General features: G+C 43.2%; 1 protein-coding gene across 7 annotated transcripts in view; it reads right to left on the bottom strand.

Annotated features, from left to right (window-relative positions):
- The window catches only part of IL1RAPL2 (interleukin 1 receptor accessory protein like 2), a 331,298-nt gene that overhangs the window by 288,994 nt on the left and 25,062 nt on the right, over positions 1-17,242 (bottom strand). The window lies entirely within an intron of this gene.

Genomic DNA, 17,242 nt, shown 5'->3' with positions numbered 1-17,242 from the left:
ACGCCTACGCAAATCTAATATCTGAAACTTCCAATTTCAATTAATTGGATGCACTCCACGATTTCTGAGAAGTATCAGCCTTTAAAACCTCAGGAAGTATCTACAGAAACAATTCTGTCATACACATTAATGTTTCTATGGTGACTTCCTAGCACTTCATTGGATTCCCTTTTGTAAACGCTCAGGGTACTCCCACACCACCCTGCAAACCCAAACCCTAGGTAAACCAAAATGGAAAACTCAGTTTTTCCCTACCCAAAAGTAAAGTCAAGCTCTAAATACACATTCACTGTTCTGCCCACATCACACCTCCATGGCCTGAGCATGTTCTAGAGCACTGCCGGATGGTGCCACGTCACCCAGGCAGTGCCAGTGACACAGACAAAGCTCCATCCTGCTATATATACACCATGATCTCACTTGAGCCAGGAATATCAGAGTATTTTGTCTTGAAATACAAGAGCATTTTCCTGGAGCATTTATACTCACGGACTGTTCACAGATACTAGAGCAGAGTCCACCTAAATACAGAAAAACTACAGGAACAGCAGCCCTTTCTCACTGCCTCCTTGCTTCCTCTTCTTGTCAGTATATTTTCTCCCCTTTTTCCATTAAGAAAATTCCTGTATTCTCCTCAAGGGCTCATTAACCTCTCTAAAATCCCATTCTGACTCTATCAAACGCCTTCTGAAAGGACCAGGGCTGTCAGAGGGACCTGAGACCCAACAAATACTCCCTGAACATTGACCTCAGAGCCTACTCACCTACAGCACTTGCACATCCTCATCTGTCTGCTTTCAAGTCACTTTGCCATTTGTTGATAAGCAATTACCAGATTGTCCAGTGGAACAATTTATTCTTGTCTTCAGTTCACTATTAACTGTGAAACCTTGCAGATGGTAGTGCAGAATAAAACCCTTTCCCATCTGCCTGATCAAACAGTTGATAACCAAGATGTGGCAGGGCTTGGTAAAGCCAGCATTGTGCTTGGCAGTGGGTAAATGGATTAGATAGCTCCCTCACTGTGTTATTTTCTTAAGGGCCTAGAACATAAAGATATTTCTTGGAAACTCAGTAAAGCCCCAAGACTCACAGGTGCTTGCAAGCATTGCCAGATCATGCCATTCTTTCTTCCTACAGCTCCCCTTTTTGCATGTTAAAGATTAATAATTTATTTGGTACAGAACTCTACTATTCTGTCTCACTCTGCTCTGGCACCAATGCAGCTTCCTGCTGAGTTGAACACACCACTACAGATACATCATTTTCTGTTTTGAATATTTTCTGGCAAAGGTAACATTAACAAAATGAAGGTTCTTGCAAGCAGCAGCTGTTGTGGGTAGCATATATCCTGGGTAACTGCTTAAAGGAAGTAATAGAGGCTGTTTCCTCTGGGAAATATGTATAAATGGAGAAGTCTCTGATGAATAACTCTAAGAGAAATCCAAACCTATGGCTCCCCATACAGTCATTTGGGGATATTCTTATTAAACAAGGATAGATTTGCATAGCAAGGCTCCAGTCACAAACCCTCTCTCATCACACAAAGAGCACAGCAGTCACTCCAGCAAACAGCCTGAGCCACTCTCCCACACAGTGCTCCACTGGGACCCTGCTGGCCAAGACATCTTTTCATGGCCTTGTTCATTTGTGTACAAAATCACTGCTCTGTATAAAACAGCAACACGGTCACGGGCCAGCCTCACAGTGCCACAGCCACTCAGAGGAAATCCTGGCACTCCATAACTAACCCATGCCATGGTGCTGTTTGCTCCTGCATCCACTAATGCACAGGACAGAGTGTCAACTTACATTTTGAAATCCTGTGATGCTGTCACTTTGTGTCACAGTGTTAAGTGGTTTTGATTATTTGATGTCAGCTCAGTTTACTTAAAGCATTCCCATTTGGTCTCCATCAAAATGTGTCAGAAATCTCTTAGCAAGAGCTGTTCTTAACCCAAAGGGCTCAGCGGGGCTCAGCTGCAACTGCTGGTGCTCACAACATGCAATGTTTACTGGGGAGGTTCTTTTGAGAATGGCTCTCCTCATCACAGCATCTCTCCCACTGAAATGAGCCTGGTCCCCAATAAACCCACTCAGGAAAGCTTTTACATTGAAGTAATTATTAGAAATAAGTAAGTATTAGGCAGTAATAGTAATTTCTAATGACCAAGGTGCCCACACCCTGCCCCAGCCGTGCTCCTGGCTGCCCAGGCCTCCTCAGCCAGGCAAGGAGTCACTGTCCCAGCACTGCACCCTGTACCAGCTCCAGGGAGTGGCAAAACCTGGCTCAGGCAATGCCAGATTTTCAGTGCAGCAATGGTACCAGCCCCAATGCTTTCCATTCCCCTCATCACAGAAATTACAAGGGTTCTGGTTTTGAAGATGGGTACCACAAGTGCTGGAGTCTCCCCTCAGATATGTGCCCAAAGAATGAGAAGCTTGTAAGGATAACTGACTTTCAGCTTTTCTTCTCATAACTCATTCACTTTTACAGCCTGAATTCACTCTCCTCTGCCTAACCATGGAACATTAACAGCCTTCTCAGAGCATCCTAGAAGAAAGAAGCATCAGCTGAAATGTGCTTCCACCGACATCCAACCTCCCTGGACCACGGAGACCTTCACAGGCAGGTGATGTGCTCTAACACTGGATTTGAACACAAGCTGCAGTGCTAGATGAACCAATCACTGAACATCACCAAAATTATCATGAAAATGAGTAATAACATGTTCTTTAAAGCTCTCCTGACCTCCCAACGCACTGTTAGCACTAATAACGTTCCTTTATGTCAAGGAAACTACGACCATTGTCAGCTGATTTACACACGATCAGAATCAATCGTCTGTGTTCTCAAGTGATCCTGGACATGAACTGAATGCCATTAGAACAATGGCATTCAGTTGAAAGTTCTGCAGAAAACAAGACTCTATTTTTTTAATAAAGTAATTGTAAATTAAAGAATAAGTGTTCTTAAATTACTGAAAGATTTAATTTACTCCGGAAACACCTGAATCATCATTAACACTATAAGGATCTCTTTGCATTAATTCATATCCAAATTCAAGGCTGTACATTTTGTTAGGTTTCTCTCTTCCTGTTCACATTTGTACCCAATTAAACTTCAGTACAGGTGCATACGGGTTAGTAATCACATTTTATATTTTGCATGCAGATTAGTCCTATTTGAATCTGCATAAATTTGTTATGCATCACTGCAAAAGTGAATGCTCAAGCAACTTTTATTTTTATCTAATCAAATCACTACCTAATGAAAAATGAGCAACTGTGCACAAAGGTGCACTCGGGCAGACTCACAGATCCCTGGGAACAGGAGCCACTCAGGAGAGCTCCCAGGTGTGAGCCTCTCCCTCCTCGTGGTCAAAATGTGATCAGCCACACCCAAAATGCCACTGTGCCTTCTGCACAAAGGTTAAATCAAGATGCCAGCAGAGGATGGACCCAGAAGGGAATTATACAGAACTTCTTTCCTAAACCTTAGCACAGCCAATGCTCCTTAATGACTATGATTAAAATCCCCCTTCAGAATGGAAATGGTTAAATCTCTTAGCTTCCCTGTGCCTGAATTTTCTGGCTGTGCAGTGAGCATCACATAGAATCACAGAGGCACAGAACAGTGAGGACTGAAAGCAGCCCTAAAAAACACCCAAATCTAAACGCCCTGCCATGGGGGGACACCTTCTACTAGAGCAGGCTGCCCAAAGTGAACCCTTCCAGAGATGGGGCAGGCACAGCTTCTCTGGGAAACTTGTTCCAGTGGCTCACAACCTCACAGTAAAGAATTTCTTACCAATATCTAGCCCAAACCTACAGTCTCAATTTGAAGCCATGCCCCCTTGTCCTGTCAGTACAGACCCTTGCAAAAAGTTCCTCTCCAGCTCTCTTATGGCTTTTTGTTCTAAGTTGAGGAGCTGAAACAAGAGGAGCTGAACCTCAGGCAGAAAACAGTTCATTTAACTAAACTGCCAGCAGTCACACCACACAGTGGTAGGTAATAGTCAGCAGTTTACTCTGGAAGTAACAAGAAAAGCACACACCTTCCACTCCTGAAATTGTATTGAACCTTTTTAAAAGAGAACTCTATGATTAAATAATTCTGCCCAACGTGCATTACTCCTTACTACAAATGGGTGGGCCTAGTCCAGAAACAAGTTGGCTGGTTGAGACAAAGAGGGCTTGTTAAAGCAAAATGTAAAAGACACAACCACTTGAAAATGGCATCCTGAAACAGGCAACAGTGTTGCACTATGGCTTATGGTGAGAACGTAATAATGGAGACAAGCAGTTAAAAATTTGTGCCAAGTAATTTCAGACTTGAACAGAAAGCTTGATGAACGCTGCAGCTCAGCCCTCTACACAGCAAAGGACAGAGGCTGAGGAAGGAGACCATCCCACTCCCAGATATCATGCTGTATTCAGCCAGGCAAATTATTATTTTCTTATCCCAAGAGCTAAAGGAACACAGGTACCAGGATCTGGAAAATCTGTGTAATTTACCATGGGGCTGGAATACAGGAATTGTAGTTCATCCACCTGAACAGCTGCAGCAGAAGCAGCAAAGGCTGAATGGATATGGCTACTGAATCACAAACAGATCATTTGAACATCTGCCTCACCGTGTGAGAGAACATCATGCACTGATCTCATCTTCACACTCACAACCATTTTTAGGAGCATGCTGCCATCTTGGAAACATGCTCTGCTCATCTCCTCTTATGCAGTACAGAGACAGTGGTTGCACCTATTTCAAGTCCCAATCAACACAAGTGAAGCTTTAGTAAAACAACTACAGCAAAATTAACATGCAGCTCCATGACTGGTCTCAACATGACAGAAAGGGAAGGAGCTCCATGAAGGTCCACAGAAGGAGCAGCACTGGGTTCACAGGGCATCCCAGATGGGCAAAGCCCCGTGGGCATCCCTGCTAACAGGGCTCCCTTTCTCCCATTCCTCCCCACAGAGAAGCACCCACCTCTGCAGCACCTGAACTGCCACCTCCCCTCGATTCACATGAGGCTGCTTAAGGGATCTTTGAAAAGAGACATTTGAAAGGAATTAAATGGAGCTTAGAAGCAAGAAGCACCTGGCAGTAAACAAGTTCCCTGAAGTGTGAGAGGCTTTGTCCTGTGCACTCCCAGCACATCCCAAGGTCAATTGAGCCCCTCAAGAGCCCTTGGCCAGAGCCAGGCTGCAGGAGCTGCAGAGCAGCACTGACAGCTCTCATCCACGCTGTGCCAGCCACAACTCCTAACTCCTTCCTCCCCAGCAAGGAGGGTCTGCACCTGGGACAGAAGCTAAAACACTGCACCTCACTGTCTTGAATTGCCACCCCAATTCAGCCAGCAGATCCCTCAGAAATCCTTCCATCCTTTCATTTTTATTTTTAAGTTACATTTCTATTTGCATTTCCTTTAAAAAGCATATCCTAACCTTCTTCTGACTTTCCCATCTGCCACCCCCCTCCTACCCACATCCTCTCAAAAAACACAAACATCACCAACTTTCCTAAAAAATCCATACATTGAGGTAATCGGAAACCAAATACTTCATATTAAAGTATTTATGAAACTTGATCAGGAACAAAAAATGAAAAAGCATTTCTGATACTTTTTTTTCACTGATCTCTTTTCAGAGAATGCATGCACATTTTCAACCCATTTTTTCATAGACTTGAACAGACACATTGGTAACCCAAATTGGTCATTTGTTCAACTTCCTACAGTGATTTTCTTACCAACTACTTGCATAAAGAAATTAATCTACTTCAGAAATCAAATTCATGTGACTGATTATTTAAGAAAAATAAAGAAATTTATGTGGAAAATGCTCTCCATTACCACCACCTAATAATACAAATGCATTTCTTTTTCTGTGGTTCTGACACTTCATCCTGCCCAGGTGGGACAGGGACAGACTGGGGAAACACAACTCCCAAGCAGCTGCACCTGCCAGCCCAGGGTTTCTTCCCCCAAACCCTTACCACCTCACCAAGATTTATTTTATGTTCATGGGGCACCAAAACCAGAGGACTTTTATCAGAAATCCCAGCATTTAGTTAAATATTAATCCATATTTAATCCACTAAATGAATGTACCTTACAACAGTTTTCTTGCTGTGTCATTTAAAAGGACTAATGTGTGCAAGAATCAGTTTTAGATCAAGATTTTACCTCAATCATTTACCAAGATTTTACTATTCAATAGCAAAACTATTGCCTGTGCTTAAAGGCATTCTGCTTTATGGAAAACAGACCAGTATTAACACAAATGCATTAAGTCTAATTGTCATTATTAGGGCTGAATACAACTCCAAAAACGTATATAAAATATTTAACAGCTCTAGTAAGCAATATTTGCCTTTTAAAAAGATAATCATTAAAAGCACATTAACCACAAAATGAAATTAGCTTTTCCTTTTCCTTTTTTTTAAATAAATGTATCTGTTTAAATCAATGGATTGTCTTCCTCTGCAATTTACACAGCACCAAATGAAGAGTGCCAAGTCTCAGAACACTGGAAACACATTTAAATTTTGTGATTAGCTCCATTGTCTTCAGCTCCTGCAAGATAGTAGATTACTTGGAGCCACCTCTTCCTCCTCATTGACAAACATTCACATACAATATTTCAATAGAAAAAAGCAAAATTAACCAGAACAGCCCAAAGGCTGCCCTGAAGGATGTGCTGAGAGGGAGCCAGCCCTGGTGAAGGGGCAGGGTAAGTGAGCCCCAGCACTCCCACCCTGCATCACTGAGCCCAGGAGGAGCCTGGCTGCTGACTCAGTCAAGGACAGCATTTCAACCTACAGCACTTTCTTCTGTAATTTGGGGGATGCTCTGATTAACTACAAATAATTAGCTCATTTTAAAAGGGCATAATCTTCTTTATGCACGCAGCACGCTCTAAAAATGGATTAGCATGGAGTCTAATGCTAGAGCATGTCTGGCATTAGAGGATTCCAGGACACCAACGTGAGCCCATGGCTCATTGGGATGGCTGTGTCCCCTCAGCCAAATCCTCTTGTTCTGCCTCTGTGTGCAGCAGGACCTGCAGGGGGGCACAGGCCTGCCCACCACAGCTGCACATTGCAGGGCTTTTGCTGCAGTTCAGGCTTTCTGCAGCACTGAGTTTTGGAAAGCCAGGCACAAGGGCATTTGACTGGGCATCACTGTTTAATAACCCTGGAGTCACAACTGCAGATGTCTACATTAACACGAGGTCAGAGAGGGGAGCAGATGGTTAGGAAGCTCTTACTGTGAAGGCCCTGATGATTTCCAAAGGTAAAACAGCAAGTAGCTTTTATGTATAAATGATGCTTGCCATATGGTGGGCATGATTGAAATTTTAAACAAAAAAAATGAAATTATTACAGTTAGACTGAACAGAACCAAAAGCAATTAAAAGAAAAGCTGAGTTTTACGTTGAAGATCGGAAGCAGTTTTACATCACCAACATTAGTGATCCCAAAAATGGGAGCAGGGTATACTGAAGAGTGATGTTTCTAAGAGCTAGGCACAAATCTCATTAAAACTCAGCTTGCTTCTCTCAAGCAAAACCCCACAACGAGGCTGTCACTTCCAGGCACCAAAATCAATAAACATACAATCAATAGAAAAATCATATTTCATTGGCATTAATTTATTAATTAATCTATTTATTGATTGTGATTACAGGCCATGATTAAAGCCTGATTACAGGCTGTGAATAGGTACTTTCTAAAATACATAAGCATTCTACAAATATAAATAACCAATGACGCGCATTTCTCCACAGCACCTATACATGCATAAAAAGGCACAAAATTACCAGGTGTTCCTAAAAATATAAAAATAATATCTGCTGGTTTTCAGTAAGTTTTCCTGGGAAGATCATAATTTTTTTGCTAAAACTGAGAGTTCCTGGTTGCAGAAATGAAGATCCCCGGAAGGCTGAGGCTGCCCCATCCTGGCAGGCACCCACGAGCTGGGAGGGCTCTGCCACCCCCCTCTGTCCCTCGAGCACGGGGACAAACCCTGCTCAGCGGGGTGGAGTCAAGCACATCTTTAACTTCACGCAGTCAAATCAAAATAGCCACCTGTGGATCATTAGATTATCTGCTGCCTCTTAACATAATAAGCAGTTAGATTACATGGCATCCCTCAGTTCATTAAATTAAGCTCACTCAGCAGTGTGCAGTCTGTCTCTCAGAAATCTGGGGGTTTACTGAATCCAGTCAGCCATTCTTCACTTTGTCACAGGCCTGTGATGAAAAAAAAAACCACCTCAAATCTTGATTTACCAAAGTCAATCTCAAATTTGCAAAGACTTTAAGGTGGCTGGATGTTACATGAGACAGTCACAGCAAAAACCAAGATCTAAACACAACTGGGCAGATGATTGCCAACAAATCAGCAGGTCCAGGCTGAGGTGTAAGTGAACCTTGTGCCTGTGGTACAGAGCTTTTGCAGAAAAAAATTCAGGTTTGAGCTTTCAGGTTCTATAAAAAGGGAAAAGAACCTCAACAGATGCATATTAAATCCAGAGCAAAGTATGTTTGCATGCAGGCACACACACAGCAACCAGACTTGCTTCTCCTTCTTGTTTTATCCCTATAACAACTTTCCAAAAACCAAACCCTGGCTCAGTTGGAGACACTGCCCCATAGTAACACAGGATTTTGAGGAAAACTCTACAAGGATCCACTGGGCTGTTCATTATACTGCGAAAGATGGTCCCACTCCATGAAACACCAGCCCAGAGAGGCTCTTTGCTATGGTTCCAGGTCCCTTCCCAGAACACAATTCCACTAATCCCATGCTCTGGAATGGGGTTTCCAGGCAGGGCTGGAGACATCAGTCCAGGTAGGCAACCCAGAACTGGTGGGCAATGTGCTTTTTCTCCCCCAGTACCAGAGCAGATCACTGCCCCCGTTCTGCACTGCCTGGGACAGTCTGGCCAGGTGAGATCAATGCCAAAAGTACTGAGGGAGGCTCCTGTACCTGTGTCTGACCCTGGCAGCAGGGGAGATTCTTGTGCCTCCAAAATACCTCCTCCCTCAGGTCTGCAGGGCACAGGAACTGAATTTGTTGTCTTGCTATGTGGAGTGGGAATGGAGGAGCCAAAATATGTTTTATTAATTCTTTCATTTTTGGAATGTAAGTGGATAAGTGGTTTCAGCCTCCAGACATCTCTTAGACACTGTTGACTTTCACGTACTCTTTCAGGGATCATAAAGTTAATTGTTTCCTTCTTTCCCCATGATGCATGGGGATAATGAGAGACCAGGAGCACTCAGAGGGCAAGCATCTAGCAACAAAGCACAGCCAGGCCCAGGGATGCTTGAAGAAAATTTTGTTGCTTTCATTTTAGCCCATGCTCCATTCATACGAGAGGCTATTCCCACAAAAATACAGGCAATTGGGAAAACCACTTTGCAGCAGCTTAGGGCTGAAGCAGAACATTAGGAAGACAAGTGTGTACATCTCTGGGGTGTGACAGATGGGGCACACTCAGTGTTACTAAACCCCATTCCTTTCCTTTCCAACAGCCTGCAGTGAGTCACTGTTGCACCACGCCTTCCCCATCCCTGTTAAAAGCCTCCCTGTAGTAACTCTGGCTGCCAGTCACATCCTTCCCTCGCTGCAAGCACTGCATGGCAGGCAAACTGTAAACCTGCTTTCCTTCCAGGTAAAAAGCCACTGTCCCTTGCAGCAAAGCCACTCTGGTAACCCAGAATGACACCTGAAATTCTGGGAACACGCCTGGGACAAATCAGCGCCACTCAAGCTGCGGATAACGCTCCTGAAGAGTTTCTGTTCTCTCTCTCAAATTATCTCATCTAAAAGACTTTATAGACTAATTACAGACTTCTCCATCAGCCCAGTTAGAAAGGCCCCCAGCCATTCCATGTTCCCAAATTGTTAATTACTAGTCCACACTTTTGTGAAGACCAACCCACCAGCAGGTTGACACATGGTGGTGAAGGCATGGGAAGCTCCCTGGAACAGGCTCAGCTCTCTGCATGGGATTGACCAACCTGAGCCTCCACACCTGCTAATTAACTGCTCCCCCACCACTGAGGGAAGAGATCCACATCAGAGCTCAGCTCCAAGGTGCTGCTGCTCTTATTCCTCGATACTGATTTATAAACAGCAAAGATGAGCTCTGAAGAAAACATGCCATGAGGATCTTACACTTTTAATTATTTTATCACAGTCTTCATGTACCCTTTTTTGGATATTATTACCCTGGAGAGTGTGCTAACAACCTTAAGTTGCTGACTAATTAAGTTTTGGTACACTCCAAAGCTGGGTTTTGCACACTAATTAAATTTACAGGCAGTTAGATTTGACGGGTACTATGGTATCTGCCAACGTGCCTTCAGAATCAGTTAAATTATTAATTCTGAGGCAGCAGCCCATTCCCAGGTGTGCAGGGAAGCTCTGTGGCAGTGGAGCTGCCCCAGGAGAGCAGCAGGCAGTGCCCCTGGGCTGCAGGAGTGAGGGATGCATGGGTGAGCATCCCTAGGAGAAGGCAGAGTTGCAGAGGGGGCACCCCCTGGCCCCACACTGCTGGGGAGATGCCAGAATTCCCACCCAGCTTCAGCCCTGAGGGGCAGCTGAACAGCCATGGGTGCTCTGCTTGCTCCTCCTGCAGTCCCAGCAAGAGCAGCAACACCCCCAGAGGCACAACTGCCCTGGCGGCAGCAGCATCCCTCACCTGGCCCTGCACACCTCTACCTCAGGGTCATTTCAACAGGCTGGGGCTCCATCACACTCCTGTCCCCAAAACCCCCTCCAGACTACAGTTTGAGGCCCAGCCCACGCTGTTGGAGCCTCCACTGCCATGTTGGCAATCCCAACAGGCAGGAAAATCCCCCAAACCCACTGGGTGCTATCACACTTTGGGCCCTCCACAGACACAACACTCATTTAGCAATCTATTTGATCCATGGTGTCAAATGCCTCTCTGATAATTCCCTCGGGCCAGCTGCTCTTGCTATCTCATCTGTTAAATATCTCCAGAACCCAAAAGTCCTCAGGGAGAAAAGCAGTTATTTTGACTAACTGCTCCTCCTCCTCAGCTAGTTACTGTGTGAGCTTCCTCCCACTCAAACACCAGGAGCTGATTAAGACATATGGATTACCTCAACACTACCAGGAATTTCAGTTTAGAAAGTGAAATATTGACATTCTTAATATCACGTTTCACTTTCTCTTGGGAGCCCTTCCTCACACTGACACTGATCCCTGCTGAAACACAGCATCATTGCACAGACTGCAATTCAAGAGCCAGGCAGATGGTTTTTCTGCATGCATTTTGGTTAAAGTTGCTGATGGAGTCAACCCTTTACAGTTTCTTAATTCTACTTAGAAAACTACTTGCAAGTGGCTCTTACTTATGGAAATCTTTAGGTCCTAAAAAGAATTATTCAGTTGCACGTTAAATTTAGAATTTTGCATTTTGGTCTTCCTCCTTGTTTAAAAAATTATTCTCTAGTGTGCTGGTCGTCTTTTCAAAATAACATAAAAACAACACACATGTAGAAAAGCCATAGAGGAAAATTCTTCACTTGAAAATGTCACATTTGGAAATCCTTTAGCAATACAAGTCTTTAAAGTAAAACCATATTTCCCATTTGTAAAACCTTTGAAAGATTTATGTCATTCTAACTAGAGGAAAGGTGAGGTTTTGTTTTGAACTGGAAATTAAACAAAATGTAATGTGAAGCTCCCTATTAAACAAAAGTCCTGAGTTTGGCCCTGCTGGGGTCCCACAAGCTCCCATAAATCAGAACCAGCATCCCCCATCCATTCATCTCATTTCCTGAGTTTCTGTTTATGATTGATGGCCTTAAGCTGCAGTAATGTATTTAACCAAGTCAAGAAGAAAATCAGAGTGAACCTCACTGGCTTTACATCTAAAAGTACTGGGCAGATGTATTTAAGTTAACCAAGTGCAAACTCATGTGAAATACCTTTAAAAAAACCCATAAACTCTCTGACTCTGATTTTTCTTTTTAATCAAACCTGTTTGAAGAAACCTCTATTTGTTTTATAAAAATACACAAAACCCTCAAGAAATAAACATCTCTTTTCAATAAACTAGAGTGATAGCAAAAGGATCAGGTGCAGGAGACAACCTTATTTCAAAATAGCAGCAGCCAGTGCTACAATCCCCTGCACCCAGGAGAGACAACTAATCCCACTGCCAAAGCCTTTTTACAACTCTACCCCTACAAGGAGAGCTGTAGCCCCCAGAACTGCTTGTAGCTGACATTTCTAGTGCTCTGAGCCACCATTTCTGAGGCAGTCACACATGAAAGAGGCAAAAGTGATTGCAAGGCTTTATGTTTTGATGCCAGCCATTGGTTTGGAGTCAGTGAACCAAGAGAAATTCACATTGAAATGTACTGAAACAAACAAACTAGAAACAAGCCTGAGGCAAAGAAAAGAGGCTTTTATATATTAATTATACTTTGGTTTTGGTTTCTGCCTCGAATAGCAGCTATAGAGTGAAATCCAGCAAGCACTCAGGTACTGCAGAAATGTGCAAGTCAGTCCAATGACCTTCCAGCATCAGGCTCAAACCCTTCAAACACGGGGAAAGCTTGCTTGAGGCAAGGAACCAGCGCTCATCTTGGCTTTGCTGATGCAAATCCCCTTTACCTTGAGAGCAGTCCCTGATCTCGGGCAGAGCTGGCCCTGAGAGGACGTGAGGAGCCCTTTGCTCTCAGGTTCTGTGTACCCTGGCCAGGCTGTCCCCACCATGGGACAGTGATCAGACACTGCTGGCAGCACTGTGACCCTCTGAAGGGCAGGGCACCTGCACCAGAGCTGCCAGCCCCAACTTCAGGAGCTCAGCCTGGCTGCAAGCAAGTTGAAAATGACAGAGAGCAAAGCCCAGCAAAGCTGCACTCCAGCAGGGCTTGGCTTTTCCCTTCAGCTCATCTCACAGAGATGCAAGCGGCACCAGGCTGACAGCAGCACAACCCAGAGAGCCTCTTTAGCTACATTACAATGACCCCGTGCATTTTTAATTGGGATCTGCCCTTTATTTGTGTTCTCTGACAGCCCGAGGGGGGCATACAACGATGCTCATGAGGACAGGTGGGGATTCCAGAGCATCCTAAGCTCCGCAGGCACTACAGCGCCTTTCAGCTGGAGGAATTGTGCCCTGATGCCCCCTGCAGCCAACAAGCACTGCAGAAAGGCTTTGCCTTGAACACACTGAGACAAGACCCTGCTTTGCAGAGAAAAAAAAAAAAAAATTAAAAAAAAAATTAAAATGGTCTGAATGGAAGCTGTAAAGTCAGGCAAAAACCGGTTACTTTCCCAGCCCCATTTTATATTTAGACAAGAGATTAGTATTCACAACTGCTTCACATTTTCCCTTCTAATCTCCTCAGTATCTCTTTGCTGTTCATTGAGTAAGTCTCACTTTCCATCCATTCCATCACAGGACTGGGGAGAGAGGCCACGTGTGGGTTCAGGGTTTCCAGGAGAGCCTCAGCTCCAGAAGCACAGAAACTAACAGAAACTTCTCTTCATTTATTTTAAGAATTTTAAGTAAAGCTCCCTGAACTCCCCAAGGCAGATTGTTTCCATCAAAGGAAGCCAGTGAGCATGACTGATAAGTCTGATTTTCAGTGGTGCTTAGGTTCTGCAGCTCTCATCAATTGCAGAGCAAGTCATAGGAACTCAGGCCACATTCTTTTAAAGGGTCAGTATTTCAAAATGTATTGCAGTCAACAAAAATTGGGAGTTGCAGCTCTTTGAAAGGTAGGCTGGCCTTCAGCACTTCTCAGAAGTCACACTGTGAATTTTTTTCCTCCTTTTCTCCCTAATGCTTTGCCTTCTGGTTCAGAAAAGACGACAGGAACTCTGGAGCCCCTCATTTCATTACAGAAATTGAAAAGAGAAGACAGACCCAAGCATGTCCTTGGAGAGAAACACAAGTAGTGCAGAGAGCATCCAAAAATGCACAAAACACAAGAAGAACACACAGCCTCTCTGCAGTGTCTTTGCTTCTCCTTCCCACAGGTCAGGGGAACTCACATCACCATTTTGAAACCCAAATTTATCCCCTCTTCCAAGAGTCAGTTTAGTTAGCAATAATTTCTGTATTAGTACTGCTAGAGGGATCTGACAAGAAAGTCCTCTTTCTGTTACTACTGCAGAAATTAAATAGCAAAACTGCATTATCCACTGAGAGGGTTTTTGTGTATTTGTTTACAAAATGAGAATTATTTTACAATTCTAATTAGGTAGCTCTTAACTAATATACAAAGAAATCACAGCAGCAAATAAAGCTTTGTTATCAGTACAATCTTATTAAAGGAGAGCTTAAGATTTAAAAAATAATAACAAATAAATCATGATAATGTGGTTTTATATCATCAAATGAGGGAGCTTTTAAAAAGTTCTTTGAATCAACATATTTTCCCTGATGATGTCAGTGTCTTAACACAGGTTCAGTAAAAGAAAAGCTTCTTCAAATGCTTCTGGCATTATTCTATACGTGAAAATCTATGAGGTACAAAATTAAATTATGCATAGTCATTCTTTCACTGTTACACAGGGAAATAGCTGCTCTGGTATTCAGAAGCTTTCAGAAAGTCTTTAACCCTTTCTGAGCTGGCACAGCAGAGTAAATGCTTGCTGAGGTGTAACAGGTCAGAGACCCCACCAAGTCCAAGGAGACCCCAAGTGTTTTATCATCGTTCTGTGATCCCCTGCAGAAGACATTTCCTCATACAGTTTTCCAATGCAGTGCACCACCACAGAATTCAACTCAGACATTATTAAATCAGCTGAATTAAACATAGGCATGGGCTTTTGACCCTTTTCTTCTGGTTTAGAGATGCAGTTCGAAGGACTACCGTTGTCATGGAGGGACAAAAAAGTCAAGAGACCAAGGGACAGCATCAGGGATGCTTTAGCAACAGCACTTGGGAGCAGCAAGATCTGACTGTGCCATCAAAGACTGTGGAAGAAAGCAGCCATAATTTACAGTCTCACCCAGAGACTTCATTAATCCTTCTTGACTTAGGGATCCTTTAATGTCTGTAGGAGGCTGCCAACATTTTACTTTGCCAGCTAGCAATGCAAACTACATAGACTTGAAGTCAAACTGTGAAAGCTGAAACCAAAGGCAGACTACATGACTAAATACCGGACAAAAACTTATAACAGAAATTAAGATAAAATTATTTTTCTGTGATTGCTGAAAGCATGAACCTGATTTCTCATATCTTATTAAAAATCCCTTGCTCTCACATTGATTTAATTCTATTTAGTTCACATAAAACTGCTTGAAGAAGGTACTAGAACCTGGCTTCTAGATGTCTGCTTTGCAGCCTCAGTCTCCAAGAGCTTTTTGAGGAATATATCTGGCAAAAAGCTGTTACTGGCCTTCCCTTGTTCTCCACAGCCACAGTGAGGACAGCAGACAATGGATATTTCCAGTCTTATTCCTCCTAACAACGCAGACTTAACAGCATTTTTGGTAGAGACATCATTCACACACTCATGTTTGAGCAGAGTGAATTTGTTTGAAACAAAACCAATTTTTTTCCTAGCTATTTATGAGTATTCCCACTTTTGCCTTACACAGCCAGATGTACACACTGCTGCCATTTTAGCAACATCCAACCACAGCGCTCCAAAAAGTAAAACACAAACACTCAGTACACAGCACTGGGTTCCTGCATCCCAACAAACTTCTCCAAGAGGTGTCTCTAAATATACCTAGGACATATATATATATATATATATATTTGCTGCTGCAAACTGAACAGGCCAGAACTGAGATGGCCACTAAGACATGGCCAGGCAATCCCATGTATTTTCCTGCAGAATGAAGTTAATTTTGCATTCAGTCAGGCAAGAACTGTCTAATTCACAGTGGAAGAATTACCAAGCAATCTTGACCCATAGTGTGGCTCTTAGTCACTCAAATCACCACAAGTCCATTAAAAGTTAATCACAAATAATATCAGTAATATAGTTTTGCTTCTGAATTTTTTTTAAATAGCCCTGCCAGGAATTGCAGTATTTCTGCTCTTCTGTTCAAAGTGATCCCAATGTCTGTAAGTAATCTTAATTAATGTTCTGAGACATTAATATTTTATCATTATCACTATGTTCAAAGACCACTTTAGGACAGGCTATAGCCCTCCAATTAGCATTACTAAAGTATTGCTCGTCCTTCATACAGCTGAAGCACTCAAGAGCTCCAGTCAAATACAGAAGAGAGATGATGCCAATTCATGGGAATTTAGTTTAAATGAGTCAACAATTCCAGCCTGAGAGATTATTTTATCCCCATATGTACTTGACAAAAGATAGCTGCCTACTGATACAGTCAAGTTCTGTTTTACAATTTCATTTAGCTTTCAAGTTGCAAAGGCAGTTTCACAGACAATGCTCAGCTGGAGACCACCACAGCTTTGTTTCTTCATATCATATCTAATTGGAAGGCTTCCAAGGATAATTGTTGTTGAGAAATGTATTGATTTGCTGCTGAGAATCTTAAAGATGTTTGAGGAATTGCAATCTCCCCAAAGGATTTGTCTTTGAAACAACAGTAGTTATGTATTACTTTTCTCTTGCAAACCACAAAACTGCAATTAAAATTCAGATTTTGTATTTGGAAACAATACTGTGGTATCCAAATGGATTAGCATTAGAGGGCTTTTCAAGTGGATGCACTGAAGGAATCTGCACAGCATGTCTGAATTCAGCCTGCACTAAACAATTTGTTGTGTGTTTAGTCAAAGTACAGCCAAGGTGTCATTTTGGGGGAATTCCTGCTGCTACACCTCTTGACATGCTACCATATTGTCATGCTTGACTTTTATTTTAATGAAGAGCCAGCTCCCTGCAGAATGCAATGCAGTATAATTTTCATCATGGCACTGCCTAGAAGAGGCAAAGATTCTTCCTGGGGATTCACTCTGACACATCTGTATTTTTCTCTCCACTTTAGCCACTGCAATGCCTGAGGTGGAAGCAGGAGAGGGACCTGCCAGAGCCTTCCACTGATGCCTTGGTTTCCTCCAGCTTGTGCTCTCACCTCAGCAACTCGTGGCACACATCAAATGACACCAACAGGGAAAAAAATCAGCTTAAAAAAGGTTCACAATTACAGAATAAGCACACCCATCAGGTGCTCACTGCCTAAATGGCAGCTGCTGTCCAGAGGGGACCTTTCTGCTGCCACCTCACCAGGACAGAGAGGG

This window comes from Zonotrichia leucophrys, chromosome 4A, assembly GCF_028769735.1.
Source record: "Zonotrichia leucophrys gambelii isolate GWCS_2022_RI chromosome 4A, RI_Zleu_2.0, whole genome shotgun sequence".
Taxonomy (NCBI): domain Eukaryota; kingdom Metazoa; phylum Chordata; class Aves; order Passeriformes; family Passerellidae; genus Zonotrichia; species Zonotrichia leucophrys.
The sequence above is the reverse complement of the archived record's forward strand: the minus strand, read 5'-3'. Positions and strand labels throughout refer to the sequence as shown.